Source organism: Cibotium barometz, chromosome 52, assembly GCF_041138505.1.
Source record: "Cibotium barometz isolate CiBa-2024 chromosome 52, ASM4113850v1, whole genome shotgun sequence".
Classification (NCBI taxonomy): Eukaryota; Viridiplantae; Streptophyta; class Polypodiopsida; order Cyatheales; family Cibotiaceae; genus Cibotium; species Cibotium barometz.
In genome coordinates, this window is record NC_141097.1 from 35,241,865 (window position 1) to 35,258,430 (window position 16,566).

Below are 16,566 nucleotides of genomic sequence, written 5' to 3' on the forward strand. Positions count from 1 at the left end.
GTTCCACCATGATAACTTTTTACTCTAACGTAGTCAAGATCATTTCTGATCAAACTGATCCAATTGCATCTATAAGATATTTGGTCGGATCAAGGAAGAAACTTGCACTTGGATCATTGGGATCAACGCTTTTTTCCCCATTCAAGAGGCACAGCCGTTGATTCCTATCCATAGAACAATTACTGTCCGGGATTTACTTTATCTATCGTAATAACAAAAGTTGAGTCTCGATTTATGGATCCATCAGTCCAGCCTAACCCCATCCGCCGATCCCATGGGTTAGCCAACCGCCCAACCACTATAGTGATGGGATCCAATTTGGAATTTGGTTAGGTTTTGTCCCGGGTACCAAGGAAAAGAGTTCCAAGGCCCCCTAGCTAGAAGTTCATGCAAACATAAAACTAGCCACACCACTTACACACCCAATATGAAATTGCCTTTTTCTTAGCATCAGCTAACTTTAAAACAATCCTTTAATGAAATCATAGTACCACTGATCACAATCTTCCATTTTATCCAGTTGATTCATAATTTCCCATCATTCCTTCATCGGAGTATCTATGGCATCATTGGCAACTAGAACGCTCACCACCTGTCCACACAGGGGCCTTTTCAATAGTTCCTAGCCCATAATACTCGGCAATATAATCACTTGTAAAAATCAAGATGGACTCTCGTTGAAGATCAGCAAGATCAACCAACAGATCCATATAAAGAGCCATGGACTCATCCATTGAAGACCAGCAAGGTCAATCAACCAGATCCATGCCCGGTTTCACAAAACATCTCTTACTCCTTGTTCCAATATCTTCCTCGACGCACGTGTGGGTATCCTAGGCGACCCAGAGCCTGAGCACTGTATGGTCAGCACCTTTTAGGATCCTTCGCAAGTGACCTAGCGCTTCACTCATAGGCCGCTTCCTTGGCCCCTCATCCACCGTACCGGAAGCTCACCATTTTAATCGCACCGAGGCTGGTCAAGACCTCGGTCGACCTTGCTACGCGAGACGTCCTCCATTGACTCTCCGTCAGCAGTTGCAACTTTAACAGTTAGGTCTCCATGACCTTAATCACAAGACGGTCAAAATGCTTTCCCCAGCATTCTTGACATAAAACAGCCATTTACAAACAGCATTTACAATAGTTTACAAATACAGTTTCTATATTAACTCTCATTTTTCCACATTATCCCTCATTAATCCACATTACTTATTCCACATTCCATTTATATATGTACTCATCCAATCACATCATTTTCCATCTCTTCACTTCAGATTCCTTCACATCACATATCCACATCCATACATCCACATCCACATCCACATTCACATCCATATCCACATTCACATTCACATCCATATATTCACATACATATCCACATCCATACATCCACATCCACATCCACATTCACATCCATACATCCACATCTACATGCTTACCTCCATTTTCACATCCTCATTTATACATCCACATCCTGTATCCACATTCATACATACACATCCATATCCACATCCATACATCCACACCCACATGCATACATCCACTATCACGTCCTCATTCATACATCCACATCCACATACATACATACATCCACATCCACATTCCCACTCACATCTATACATCCACATCTACATCCACATACATGCATCCATCCACATCCACATTCCACATTCACATCTATACATTCACATCTACATCCATATTCACATACATCCACATCCACATTCCCATTCACATCTATACATCCACATCTACATCCAGATACATACATACATCCACATTCACATCTATACATCCACATCTACATCCACATTCACATACATCCACATCCACATCCACATTCCCATTCACATCCACATTCCCATTCCCATTCACATCCACATTCACATACATCCACATCCACATTCCCATTCACATCTATACATTCACATCTACATCCACATTCACATCTATGCATATACATCCTCATGCATACATCCACATTCACATTCACATCTATACATTCACATCTATGCATATACATCCTCATGCATACATCCACATTCACATCTATACATCTATACATCCACATCTACATCCACATTCACATCTATGCATATACATCTTCATGCATACATCTACATCCACATTCACATCTATGCATATACATCTTCATGCATACATCCCTTTCCACATTCATATATCCACACTCCCATCTCCACATCCACACATCCACATACATACATCCACACTCCCATCTCCACATCCACACATCCACATACATACATCCATTTCCACATTCCCATTCATATAACCCCATATGCCTTCACATCTAATCTTTTACATCACATCCATTCTCGCCCTATCACAACCCATATACATCTTATCCTATCACGTACACTTCTTACCTCATCCCATACACATCTTATCAAATCTTAATTCATCTTATCACCTCATAACTTATTTCATAAGCATCTTATCACCTCTTGTCACATCTTATACACCTCTTATCACATCCTATCACATCTCATATCTATTTATAGAATACAAGAGAATTCTTATATTTGATATAAGATTTCTTTACACATTTATTTATGCATAAATTCTATTTAAGGAGATTAATACTTTCGAAGAAAAAATCAATCTTTTATGCATCTTCTTATGCATAAATTCAATTTGGTAGGAATTACACTTTTAGAATAAAAGAATTTCTCTTATGCATCTAAGTTATGCATAAAATCCATTTATGATGAAAATCACACTTTTAGTATAAAAGAATATCTTTTATGCATACCTCTATGCATGAAATCCAATTATAATAAAAGTCACACTTTTAAAATAAAATAATCAACTTTTATGCATACCTTTATGCATGAAATTCAAATATAATAAAAGTCACACTTTTATAATAAAATAATCAACTTTTATGCATACCTTTATGCATGAAATTCAATTATGATAAAAGTCACACTTTTATAACAAAATAATCAACTTTTATGCATCCTTTATGCATGAAATTCAAATACGATAAGAGTAACACTTTTGATATAAAAATTTATCCATTATGCATACTTCTATGCATGAAATAAAAATGATAAAAGTAACACTTTTGATATAAAAATTTATCCTTTATGCATACTTCTATGCATGAAAATAAAAATGATTAAAGTAACACTTTTGATATAAAAATTTATCCTTTATGCATACTTCTATGCATGAAAATAAAAATGAAAAAATAACACTTTTGATATAAAAATTTATCCATTATGCATACTTCTATGCATGAAAGTAAAAATGATAAAAGTAACACTTTTGATATAAAAATTTATCCTTTATGCATACTTCTATGCATGAAAATAAAAATGAAAAAATAACACTTTTGATATAAAAATTTATCCATTATGCATACTTCTATACATGAAAGTAAAAATGATAAAAGTAACACTTTTGATATAAAAATTTATCCTTTATGCATACTTCTATGCATGAAAATAAGAATGAAAAAATAACACTTTTGATATAAAAATTTATCCATTATGCATACTTCTATGCATGAAAGTAAAAATGATAAAAGTAACACTTTTGATATAAAAATTTATCCATTATGCATACTTCTATACATGAAAATAAAAATGGTAAAAATAACACTTTTGATATAAAAATTTATCCATTATGCATACTTCTATGCATGAAATAAAAATAGTAAATATAACACTTTTGATATAAAAACTTATCCTTTATGCATAATATTAAAATTCAATTTCTCCATGATTATAATGAGATTCTTTCAATTAATCTAGGATGATAATTCCTAGAATATGGTAGGAAGTCCTCTTTTTATGCTTTGAATGAAATTATTTTATGCATAATTTTTATAGAAATTTTGCCATAGCTCCGCTACTATGACTGATAAATCTCAATTTTTCTAAGGGATAAAGCTTATCATTAAGGAAATAATCAAAATGATTCTCTAATTGGATAATTAATCTAGAATGGATTTACTCATTTTTTTGGGTATCTTCTTTACAAATTGGATTTATCTCCTTCCTACACATGGATTGATGCTATTGGCCCATAGGAACCTTAATTGGACCATAATCCAAAAATTTCTGAAAATCCAGACCCTTAGGCTAAGGTCCTTTATACCCATTTCTAATTAATTCCAATTGCACATTGGAAAGTTCTTTTTGAATTTCTGTTTCAGGGGAACTTATTTTAATAAGATGAGATAACTTTCTATCCAAAAATATTAAAATTCTGAATATTCTCTCTCTAGAATATTTTCTCTCTCTAGGTTAAAATAGTTAGAAACAAGGTCTTTATATTTCTGAAGAGGGATTGATTACACGGGAAGATACTAGACATCAAAAAGGGGGTGGGGGAGGAATCTTACATTCTACCCCACTTAAAAAACACGAGATGTCCTCATCTCGCAAACTGGGATAATTTCGCAAGATGCACGAATATGAGACATAGAGAAAAATTTTAATCAAGATTAACCACCAAGAAAAGTCTCAAAGAGAGCAAGATAAGAACAAGATTTAAACTTTATTCATTCTCGAAACTTATACAGTAAAGATAGAAGAACTCTTACACTTCCATAAGCCCGTCCATCATATGATCACAAAAGCAGCACTCACAAGCTGCGCACGTATAAGGTAACTCATCTATGGGAATAATTCTGTTGGTTATTGCCGTACCTATCTCAGTGGTATGAGGTATTCTAACAAAAGGACCTCTCAGAGGCAAGCCAAAAACGGGGTAAAGGCATATCTTCTCATGAGGAAGAAAACACGCTAGTAAGAAGATCCGCTCAGAAAACCCAAGATGCCTTGATCTCATGACGCAATAGTATCGGGGACCCAAACCCAAAGCTTCAATAACCATGGCTAAGTGGACATTGTTACGAAAGTGCTGCTGACCCCAGGGTGTTATCCTAGTTATGTCTTGATAGGTCCGCCATTTGGTCTGAGCTACAGAAGTTCCCAAGTGAGGGAAAAGTGAGCGCTCATACTGTTCTATAAAATCCTTCTTCACAGACTCACTTGCGTCTTGAAGGTGAGGAATCATTATGGATAAAACTAATTCTTGTTACCAAGCCATGAAGGAGATTAAGAAAGAAAGGAGATCGATGGGAGTAAGATTATTGTGAACGACAAGTAAAAGTTACGACTTACATAAAGAAAGGAGCTAGCGTAACTTAGAAGCCAACGGTAACTTGCCACTGAAGTTTTACCATCTTTCCATGATTTGGGTTTGGCACATTTTTCTATAGAAGGCATTCGGAACTTTAAGATGAGGAGATAAAAGAAGTTCGTAAGCTAATTCACATACTTTCTTTGGTCCACAAAATCTGGGAGATAACTTCTTATACTTCCCAAGAGATAAAGAACTTCTTTTGGGCCGTACTCGAATGAAGACCAAAACCTTGATATCCAAAACATCGATTCTCACTTCTGAACTCATTGTTATGAATCCTTAAAACAGGTGGGACTCTTGAGAAGTATTCAGGGAAAAGGTTCTTCCTTTTCTAAACAGAATCTCTTTTTTTAAATTTTAGAGAGAGAATAATTATAAGATCAGAAAGGGAGATTCTTACTCCTGTATACCTCGAAAGCTGGGGGAGAATCTTACATTCTACCCCACTTAAAAAAGTGCGAGATGTCCTCATCTCGCAAGGTAGAGGGTAACTCTTTTTCTTAAGATCCAATTTTATTCTGGGGTTCCTTATATTATGGTCAACCCAACAGAATACTGGGATAAATATCCATTAGAACTCATCAACAATTCATTCAGATCATATCATTCATATCTTTAACATGATAATGGTCCATTAGACCGAAAAATTTCCTTCTGAACATTCCTCCACGGGAATTTCATTCAAGTTCTCAATTTGTCATCCCTTAACTTGATCTAATGGTCAAGTATTAATAGTAGCTTCACACCCAATATGAAATTGCCTTTTTCTTAGCATCAGCTAACTTTAAAACAATCCTTTAATGAAACCATAGTACCACTGATCACAATCTTCCATTTTATCCGGTTGATTCATAATTTCCCATCATTCCTTCATCAGAGTATCTATGGCATCATTGGCAACTAGAACGCTCACCACCTGTCCACACAGGGGCCTTTTCAATAGTTCCTAGCCCATAATACTCGGCAATATAATCACTTGTAAAAATCAAGATGGACTCTCGTTGAAGATCAGCAAGATCAACCAACAGATCCATAAAAAGAGCCATGGACTCATCCATTGAAGACCAGCAAGGTCAATCAACCAGATCCATGCCCGGTTTCACAAAACAACTCTTACTCCTTGTTCCAATATCTTCCTCGACGCACGTGTGGGTATCCTAGGCGACCCAGAGCCCGAGCACCGTATGGTCAGCACCCTCTAGGATCCTTCGCAGGTGACCTAGCGCTACATCATTTTCCATCTCTTCACTTCAGATTCCTTCACATCACATATCCACATCCATACATCCACATCCACATCCACATTCACATCCATATCCACATCCACATTCACATCTATATATTCACATCCATATCCACATCCATACATCCACATCCACATCCACATTCACATCCATACATCCACATCTACATGCTTACCTCCATTTTCACATCCTCGTTTATACATCCACATCCTGTATCCACATTCATACATACACATCCATATCCACATCCATACATCCACACCCACATGCATACATCCACTATCACGTCCTCATTCATACATCCACATCCACATACATACATACATCCACATCCACATTCCCATTCACATCTACATCCACATACATACATCCATCCACATCCACATTCCACATTCACATCTATACATTCACATCTACATCCACATTCACATACATCCACATCCACATTCCCATTCACATCTATACATCCACATCTACATCCAGATACATACATACATCCACATTCACATCTATACATCCACATCTACATCCACATTCACATACATCCACATCCACATCCACATTCCCATTCACATCCACATTCCCATGCCCATTCACATCCACATTCACATCCACATTCACATACATTCACATCCACATTCTCATTCACATCTATACATCCACGTCTACATCCACATTCACATCTATGTATATACATCCTCATGCATACATCCACATTCACATTCACATCTATACATCCACATCTACATCCACATTCACATCTATGCATATACATCTTCATGCATACATCTACATCCACATTCACATCTATGCATATACATCTTCATGCATACATCCCTTTTCACATTCATATATCCACACTCCCATCTCCACATCCACGCATCCACATACATACATCCACACTCCCATCTCCACATCCACACATCCACATACATACATCCACACATCCACATACATACATCCATTTTCACATTCCCATTCATATAACCCCATATGCCTTCACATCTAATCTTTTACATCACATCCATTCTCGCCCTATCACAACCCATATACATCTTATCCTATCACGTACACTTCTTACCTCATCCCATACACATCTTATCAAATCTTAATTCATCTTATCACCTCATAACTTATTTCATAAGCATCTTATCACCTCTTGTCACATCTTATACACCTCTTATCACATCCTATCACATCTCATATCTATTTATAGAATACAAGAGAATTCTTATATTTGATATAAGATTTCTTTACACATTTATTTATGCATAAATTCTATTTAAGGAGATTAATACTTTCGAAGAAAAAATCAATCTTTTATGCATCTTCTTATGCATAAATTCAATTTGGTAGGAATTACACTTTTAGAATAAAAGAATTTCTCTTATGCATCTAAGTTATGCATAAAATCCATTTATGATGAAAATCACACTTTTAGTATAAAAGAATATCTTTTATGCATACCTCTATGCATGAAATCCAATTATAATAAAAGTCACACTTTTAAAATAAAATAATCAACTTTTATGCATACCTTTATGCATGAAATTCAAATATAATAAAAGTCACACTTTTATAATAGAATAATCAACTTTTATGCATACCTTTATGCATGAAATTCAATTATGATAAAAGTCACACTTTTATAACAAAATAATCAACTTTTATGCATCCTTTATGCATGAAATTCAAATATGATAAGAGTAACACTTTTGATATAAAAATTTATCCATTATGCATACTTCTATGCATGAAATAAAAATGAAAAAAGTAACACTTTTGATATAAAAATTTATCCTTTATGCATACTTCTATGCATGAAAATAAAAATGATAAAAGTAACACTTTTGATATAAAAATTTATCCTTTATGCATACTTCTATGCATGAAAATAAAAATGAAAAAATAACACTTTTGATATAAAAATTTATCCATTATGCATACTTCTATGCATGAAAGTAAAAATGATAAAAGTAACACTTTTGATATAAAAATTTATCCTTTATGCATACTTCTATGCATGAAAATAAAAATAAAAAAATAACACTTTTGATATAAAAATTTATCCATTATGCATACTTCTATACATGAAAGTAAAAATGATAAAAGTAACACTTTTGATATAAAAATTTATCCTTTATGCATACTTCTATGCATGAAAATAAAAATGAAAAAATAACACTTTTGATATAAAAATTTATCCATTATGCATACTTCTATGCATGAAAGTAAAAATGATAAAAGTAACACTTTTGATATAAAAATTTATCCATTATGCATACTTCTATGCATGAAAATAAAAATGGTAAAAATAACACTTTTGATATAAAAATTTATCCATTATGCATACTTCTATGCATGAAATAAAAATAGTAAAAATAACACTTTTGATATAAAAACTTATCCTTTATGCATAATATTAAAATTCAATTTTTCCATGATTATAATGAGATTCTTTCAATTAATCTAGGATGATAATTCCTAAAATATGGTAGGAAGTCCTCTTTTTATGCTTTGAATGAAATTATTTTATGCATAATTTTTATAGAAATTTTGCCATAGCTCCGCTACTATGACTGATAAATCTCAATTTTTCTAAGGGATAAAGCTTATCATTAAGGAAATAATCAAAATGATTCTCTAATTGGATAATTAATCCAGAATGGATTTACTCATTTTTTTGGGTATCTTCTTTACAAATTGGATTTATCTCCTTCCTACACATGGATTGATGCTATTGGCCCATAGGAACCTTAATTGGACCATAATCCAAAATTTTTTGAAAATCCAGACCCTTAGGCTAAGGTCCTTTATACCCATTTCTAATTAATTCCAATTGCACATTGGAAAGTTCTTTTTGAATTTCTGTTTCAGGGGAACTTATTTTAATAAGATGAGATAACTTTCTATCCAAAAATATTAAAATTCTGAATATTCTCTCTCTAGAATATTTTCTCTCTCTAGGTTAAAATAGTTAGAAACAAGGTCTTTATATTTCTGAAGAGGGATTGATTACACGGGAAGATACTAGACATCAAAAAGGGGGTGGGGGAGGAATCTTACATTCTACCCCACTTAAAAAACACGAGATGTCCTCATCTCGCAAACTGGGATAATTTCGCAAGATGCACGAATATGAGACTTAGAGAAAAATTTTAATCAAGATTAACCACCAAGAAAAGTCTCAAAGAGAGCAAGATAAGAACAAGATTTAAACTTTATTCATTCTCGAAACTTATACAGTAAAGATAGAAGAACTCTTTACACTTCCATAAGCCCGTCCATCATATGATCACAAAAGCAGCACTCACAAGCTGCGCACGTATAAGGTAACTCATCTATGGGAATAATTCTGTTGGTTATTGCCGCACCTATCTCAGTGGTATGAGGTATTCTAACAAAAGGACCTCTCAGAGGCAAGCCAAAAACGGGGTAAAGGCATATCTTCTCATGAGGAAGAAAACACGCCAGTAAGAAGATCCGCTCAGAAAACCCAAGATGCCTTGATCTCATGACGCAATAGTATCGGGGACCCAAACCCAAAGCTTCAATAACCATGGCTAAGTGGACATTGTTACGAAAGTGCTGCTGACCCCAGGGTGTTATCCTAGTTATGTCTTGATAGGTCCGCCATTTGGTCTGAGCTACAGAAGTTCCCAAGTGAGGGAAAAGTGAGCGCTCATACTGTTCTATAAAATCCTTCTTCACAGACTCACTTGCGTCTTGAAGGTGAGGAATCATTATGGATAAAACTAATTCTTGTTACCAAGCCATGAAGGAGATTAAGAAAGAAAGGAGATCGATGGGAGTAAGATTATTGTGAACGACAAGTAAAAGTTACGACTTACATAAAGAAAGGAGCTAGCGTAACTTAGAAGCCAACGGTAACTTGCCACTGAAGTTTTACCATCTTTCCATGATTTGGGTTTGGCACATTTTTCTATAGAAGGCATTCGGAACTTTAAGATGAGGAGATAAAAGAAGTTCGTAAGCTAAATCACCTACTTTCTTTGGTCCACAATATCTGGGAGATAACTTCTTATACTTCCCAAGAGATAAAGAACTTCTTTTGGGCCGTACTCGAATGAAGACCAAAACCTTGATATCCAAAACATCGATTCTCACTTCTGAACTCATTGTTATGAATCCTTAAAACAGGTGGGACTCTTGAGAAGTATTCAGGAAAAAGGTTCTTCCTTTTCTAAACAGAATCTCTTTTTTTAAATTTTAGAGAGAGAATAATTATAAGATCAGAAAGGGAGATTCTTACTCCTGTATACCTCGAAAGCTGGGGGAGAATCTTACATTCTACTCCACTTAAAAAAGTGCGAGATGTCCTCATCTCGCAAGGTAGAGGGTAACTCTTTTTCTTAAGATCCAATTTTATTCTGGGGTTCCTTATATTATGGTCAACCCAACAGAATACTGGGATAAATATCCATTAGAACTCATCAACAATTCATTCAGATCATATCATTCATATCTTTAACATGATAATGGTCCATTAGACCGAAAAATTTCCTTCTGAACATTCCTCCACGGGAATTTCATTCAAGTTCTCAATTTGTCATCCCTTAACTTGATCTAATGGTCAAGTATTAATAGTAGCAATCTGACAGCACAATCCACTAATCTCATAGTTATTTGCTGAAATCATTATCATCATTTCAGTTATGAATATCATCAGAGGGACTCGTCCCATTCATCCTCATTGAGGTTTCGCTCAGCTTATTACGTTTCAACCAAATTTCAGGGATCATCATTTTTCAATCAGAATCCAAATCAATTCATCAATTCTCAAACAGAATTAAAAATCATATCAACCACATTCGAAATCATCCTCTAGATAGCATTAACGCTTATAATTTCAAGTCTTAGATTTACTCCTATATACTGTCAGTAAAGAACTGCAGTATACTCTCGGTATATACGGGTAGTCACGGCCCTTGGAATTATAAGGTAAATACCATCATGTCTAGGCCTTAAGCAAGTCAGGGATTCTATATAATTACGGTACTTCCATCTGAAGACCCAATTACCAAATTATGAATTTCAGTTTGAATATCAAATTGTATGAATTATATCACACAATTACAACCTTTTTGATCCTTGATAAATTTTTGATATATTTGGCTTCTCGGTTGATCCTTATTAACCTGCCTCTCATACCAACTGTGAGATCCCTGTCCCCACCATGCGACGGATTCGGAAGTAGCACTTCTCGCGCGGGATAGGGGTCCCACACTCGGGGCCTCACCCACGGATATCCGGATGAGAGACTAATCCGTCGGTTGTTCCAAAATCGAACCCGAAAAAACTTCCTTTACCGGAAAGCACGGGCGATTCCACCAGGATAACTTTTTACTCTAACGTAGTCAAGATCATTTCTGATCAAACTGATCCAATTGCATCTATAAGATATTTGGTCGGATCAAGGAAGAAACTTGCACTTGGATCATTGGGATCAACGCTTTTTTCCCCATTCAAGAGGCACAGCCGTTGATTCCTATCCATAGAACAATTACTGTCCGGGATTTACTTTATCTATCGTAATAACAAAAGTTGAGTCTCGATTTATGGATCCATCAGTCCAGCCTAACCCCATCCGATCCCATGGGTTAGCCAACCGCCCAACCACTGTAGTGATGGGATCTAATTTGGAATTTGGTTAGGTTTTGTCGCGGGTACCAAGGAAAAGAGTTCCAAGGCCCCCTAGCCAGAAGTTCATGCAAACATAAAACTAGCCACACCACTTACACACCCAATATGAAATTGCCTTTTTCTTAGCATCAGTTAACTTTAAAACAATCCTTTAATGAAACCATAGTACCACTGATCACAATCTTCCATTTTATCCGGTTGATTCATAATTTCCCATCATTCCTTCATCAGAGTATCTATGGCATCATTGGCAACTAGAACGCTCACCACCTGTCCACACAGGGGCCTTTTCAATAGTTCCTAGCCCATAATACTCGGCAATATAATCACTTGTAAAAATCAAGATGGACTCTCGTTGAAAATCAGCAAGATCAACCAACAGATCCATAAAAAGAGCCATGGACTCATCCATTGAAGACCAGCAAGGTCAATCAACCAGATCCATGCCCGGTTTCACAAAACAACTCTTACTCCTTGTTCCAATATCTTCCTCGACGCATGTGTGGGTATCCTAGGCGACCCAGAGCCCGAGCACCGTATGGTCAGCACCCTCTAGGATCCTTCGCAGGTGACCTAGCGCTTCACTCATAGGCCGCTTCCTTGGCCCCTCATCCACCGTACTGGAAGCTCATCATTTTAATCGCACCGAGGTTGGTCAAGACCTCGGTCGACCTTGCTACGCGAGACGTTCTCCATTGACTCTCCGTCAGCAGTTGCAACTTTAACAGTTAGGTCTCCATGACCTTAATCACAAGACGGTCAAAATGCTTTCCCCAGCATTCTTGACATAAAACAGCCATTTACAAACAGCATTTACAATAGTTTACAAATACAGTTTCTATATTAACTCTCATTTTTCCACATTATCCCTCATTAATCCACATTACTTATTCCACATTCCATTTATATATGTACTCATCCAATCACATCATTTTCCATCTCTTCACTTCAGATTCCTTCACATCACATATCCACATCCATACATCCACATCCACATCCACATTCACATCCATATCCACATCCACATTCACATCTATATATTCACATCCATATCCACATCCATACATCCACATCCACATCCACATTCACATCCATACATCCACATCTACATGCTTACCTCCATTTTCACATCCTCGTTTATACATCCACATCCCGTATCCACATTCATACATACACATCCATATCCACATCCATACATCCACACCCACATGCATACATCCACTATCACGTCCTCATTCATACATCCACATCCACATACATACATACATCCACATCCACATTCCCATTCACATCTATTCATCCACATCTACATCCACATACATACATCCATCCACATCCACATTCCACATTCACATCTATACATTCACATCTACATCCACATTCACATACATCCACATCCACATTCCCATTCACATCTATACATCCACATCTACATCCAGATACATACATACATCCACATTCACATCTATACATCCACATCTACATCCACATTCACATACATCCACATCCACATCCACATTCCCATTCACATCCACATTCCCATGCCCATTCACATCCACATTCACATACATCCACATCCACATTCCCATTCACATCTATACATCCACATCTACATCCACATTCACATCTATGTATATACATCCTCATGCATACATCCACATTCACATTCACATCTATACATCCACATCTACATCCACATTCACATCTATGCATATACATCTTCATGCATACATCTACATCCACATTCACATCTATGCATATACATCTTCATGCATACATCCCTTTCCACATTCATATATCCACACTCCCATCTCCACATCCACACATCCACATACATACATCCACACTCCCATCTCCACATCCACACATCCACATACATACATCCACACATCCACATACATACATCCATTTTCACATTCCCATTCATATAATCCCATATGCCTTCACATCTAATCTTTTACATCACATCCATTCTCGCCCTATCACAACCCATATACATCTTATCCTTTCACGTACACTTCTTACCTCATCCCATACACATCTTATCAAATCTTAATTCATCTTATCACCTCATAACTTATTTCATAAGCATCTTATCACCTCTTGTCACATCTTATACACCTCTTATCACATCCTATCACATCTCATATCTATTTATAGAATACAAGAGAATTCTTATATTTGATATAAGATTTCTTTACACATTTATTTATGCATAAATTCTATTTAAGGAGATTAATACTTTCGAAGAAAAAATCAATCTTTTATGCATCTTCTTATGCATAAATTCAATTTGGTAGGAATTACACTTTTAGAATAAAAGAATTTCTCTTATGCATCTAAGTTATGCATAAAATCCATTTATGATGAAAATCACACTTTTAGTATAAAAGAATATCTTTTATGCATACCTCTATGCATGAAATCCAATTATAATAAAAGTCACACTTTTAAAATAAAATAATCAGCTTTTATGCATACCTTTATGCATGAAATTCAAATATAATAAAAGTCACACTTTTATAATAAAATAATCAGCTTTTATGCATACCTTTATGCATGAAATTCAATTATGATAAAAGTCACACTTTTATAACAAAATAATCAACTTTTATGCATCCTTTATGCATGAAATTCAAATATGATAAGAGTAACACTTTTGATATAAAAATTTATCCATTATGCATACTTCTATGCATGAAATAAAAATGAAAAAAGTAACACTTTTGATATAAAAATTTATCCTTTATGCATACTTCTATGCATGAAAATAAAAATGATAAAAGTAACACTTTTGATATAAAAATTTATCCTTTATGCATACTTCTATGCATGAAAATAAAAATGAAAAAATAACACTTTTGATATAAAAATTTATCCATTATGCATACTTCTATGCATGAAAGTAAAAATGATAAAAGTAACACTTTTGATATAAAAATTTATCCTTTATGCATACTTCTATGCATGAAAATAAAAATGAAAAAATAACACTTTTGATATAAAAATTTATCCATTATGCATACTTCTATACATGAAAGTAAAAATGATAAAAGTAACACTTTTGATATAAAAATTTATCCTTTATGCATACTTCTATGCATGAAAATAAAAATGAAAAAATAACACTTTTGATATAAAAATTTATCCATTATGCATACTTCTATGCATGAAAGTAAAAATGATAAAAGTAACACTTTTGATATAAAAATTTATCCATTATGCATACTTCTATACATGAAAATAAAAATGGTAAAAATAACACTTTTGATATAAAAATTTATCCATTATGCAGACTTCTATGCATGAAATAAAAATAGTAAAAATAACACTTTTGATATAAAAACTTATCCTTTATGCATAATATTAAAATTCAATTTCTCCATGATTATAATGAGATTCTTTCAATTAATCTAGGATGATAATTCCTAGAATATGGTAGGAAGTCCTCTTTTTATGCTTTGAATGAAATTATTTTATGCATAATTTTTATAGAAATTTTGCCATAGCTCCGCTACTATGACTGATAAATCTCAATTTTTCTAAGGGATAAAGCTTATCATTAAGGAAATAATCAAAATGATTCTCTAATTGGATAATTAATCCAGAATGGATTTACGCATTTTTTTTGGGTATCTTCTTTACAAATTGGATTTATCTCCTTCCTACACATGGATTGATGCTATTGGCCCATAGGAACCTTAATTGGACCATAATCCAAAAATTTCTGAAAATCTAGACCCTTAGGCTAAGGTCCTTTATACCCATTTCTAATTAATTCCAATTGCACATTGGAAAGTTCTTTTTGAATTTCTGTTTCAGGGAAACTTATTTTAATAAGATGAGATAACTTTCTATCCAAAAATATTAAAATTCTGAATATTCTTTCTCTAGAATATTTTCTCTCTCTAGGTTAAAATAGTTAGAAACAAGATCTTTATATTTCTGAAGAGGGATTGATTACACGGGAAGATACTAGACATCAAAAAGGGGGTGGGGGAGGAATCTTACATTCTACCCCACTTAAAAAACGCGAGATGTCCTCATCTCCCAAACTGGGATAATTTCGCAAGATGCACGAATATGAGACTTAGAGAAAAATTTTAATCAAGATTAACCACCAAGAAAAGTCTCAAAGAGAGCAAGATAAGAACAAGATTTAAACTTTATTCATTCTCGGAACTTATACAGTAAAGATAGAAGAACTCTTTACACTTCCATAAGCCCGTCCATCATATGATCACAAAAGCAGCACTCACAAGCTGCGCACGTATAAGGTAACTCATATATGGGAATAATTCTGTTGGTTATTGCCGCACCTATCTCAGTGGTATGAGGTATTCTAACAAAAGGACCTCTGAGAGGCAAGCCAAAAACGGGGTAAAGGCATATCTTCTCATGAGGAAGAAAACACGCCAGTAAGAAGACCCGCTCAGAAAACCCAAGATGCCTTGATCTCATGACGCAATAGTATCGGGGA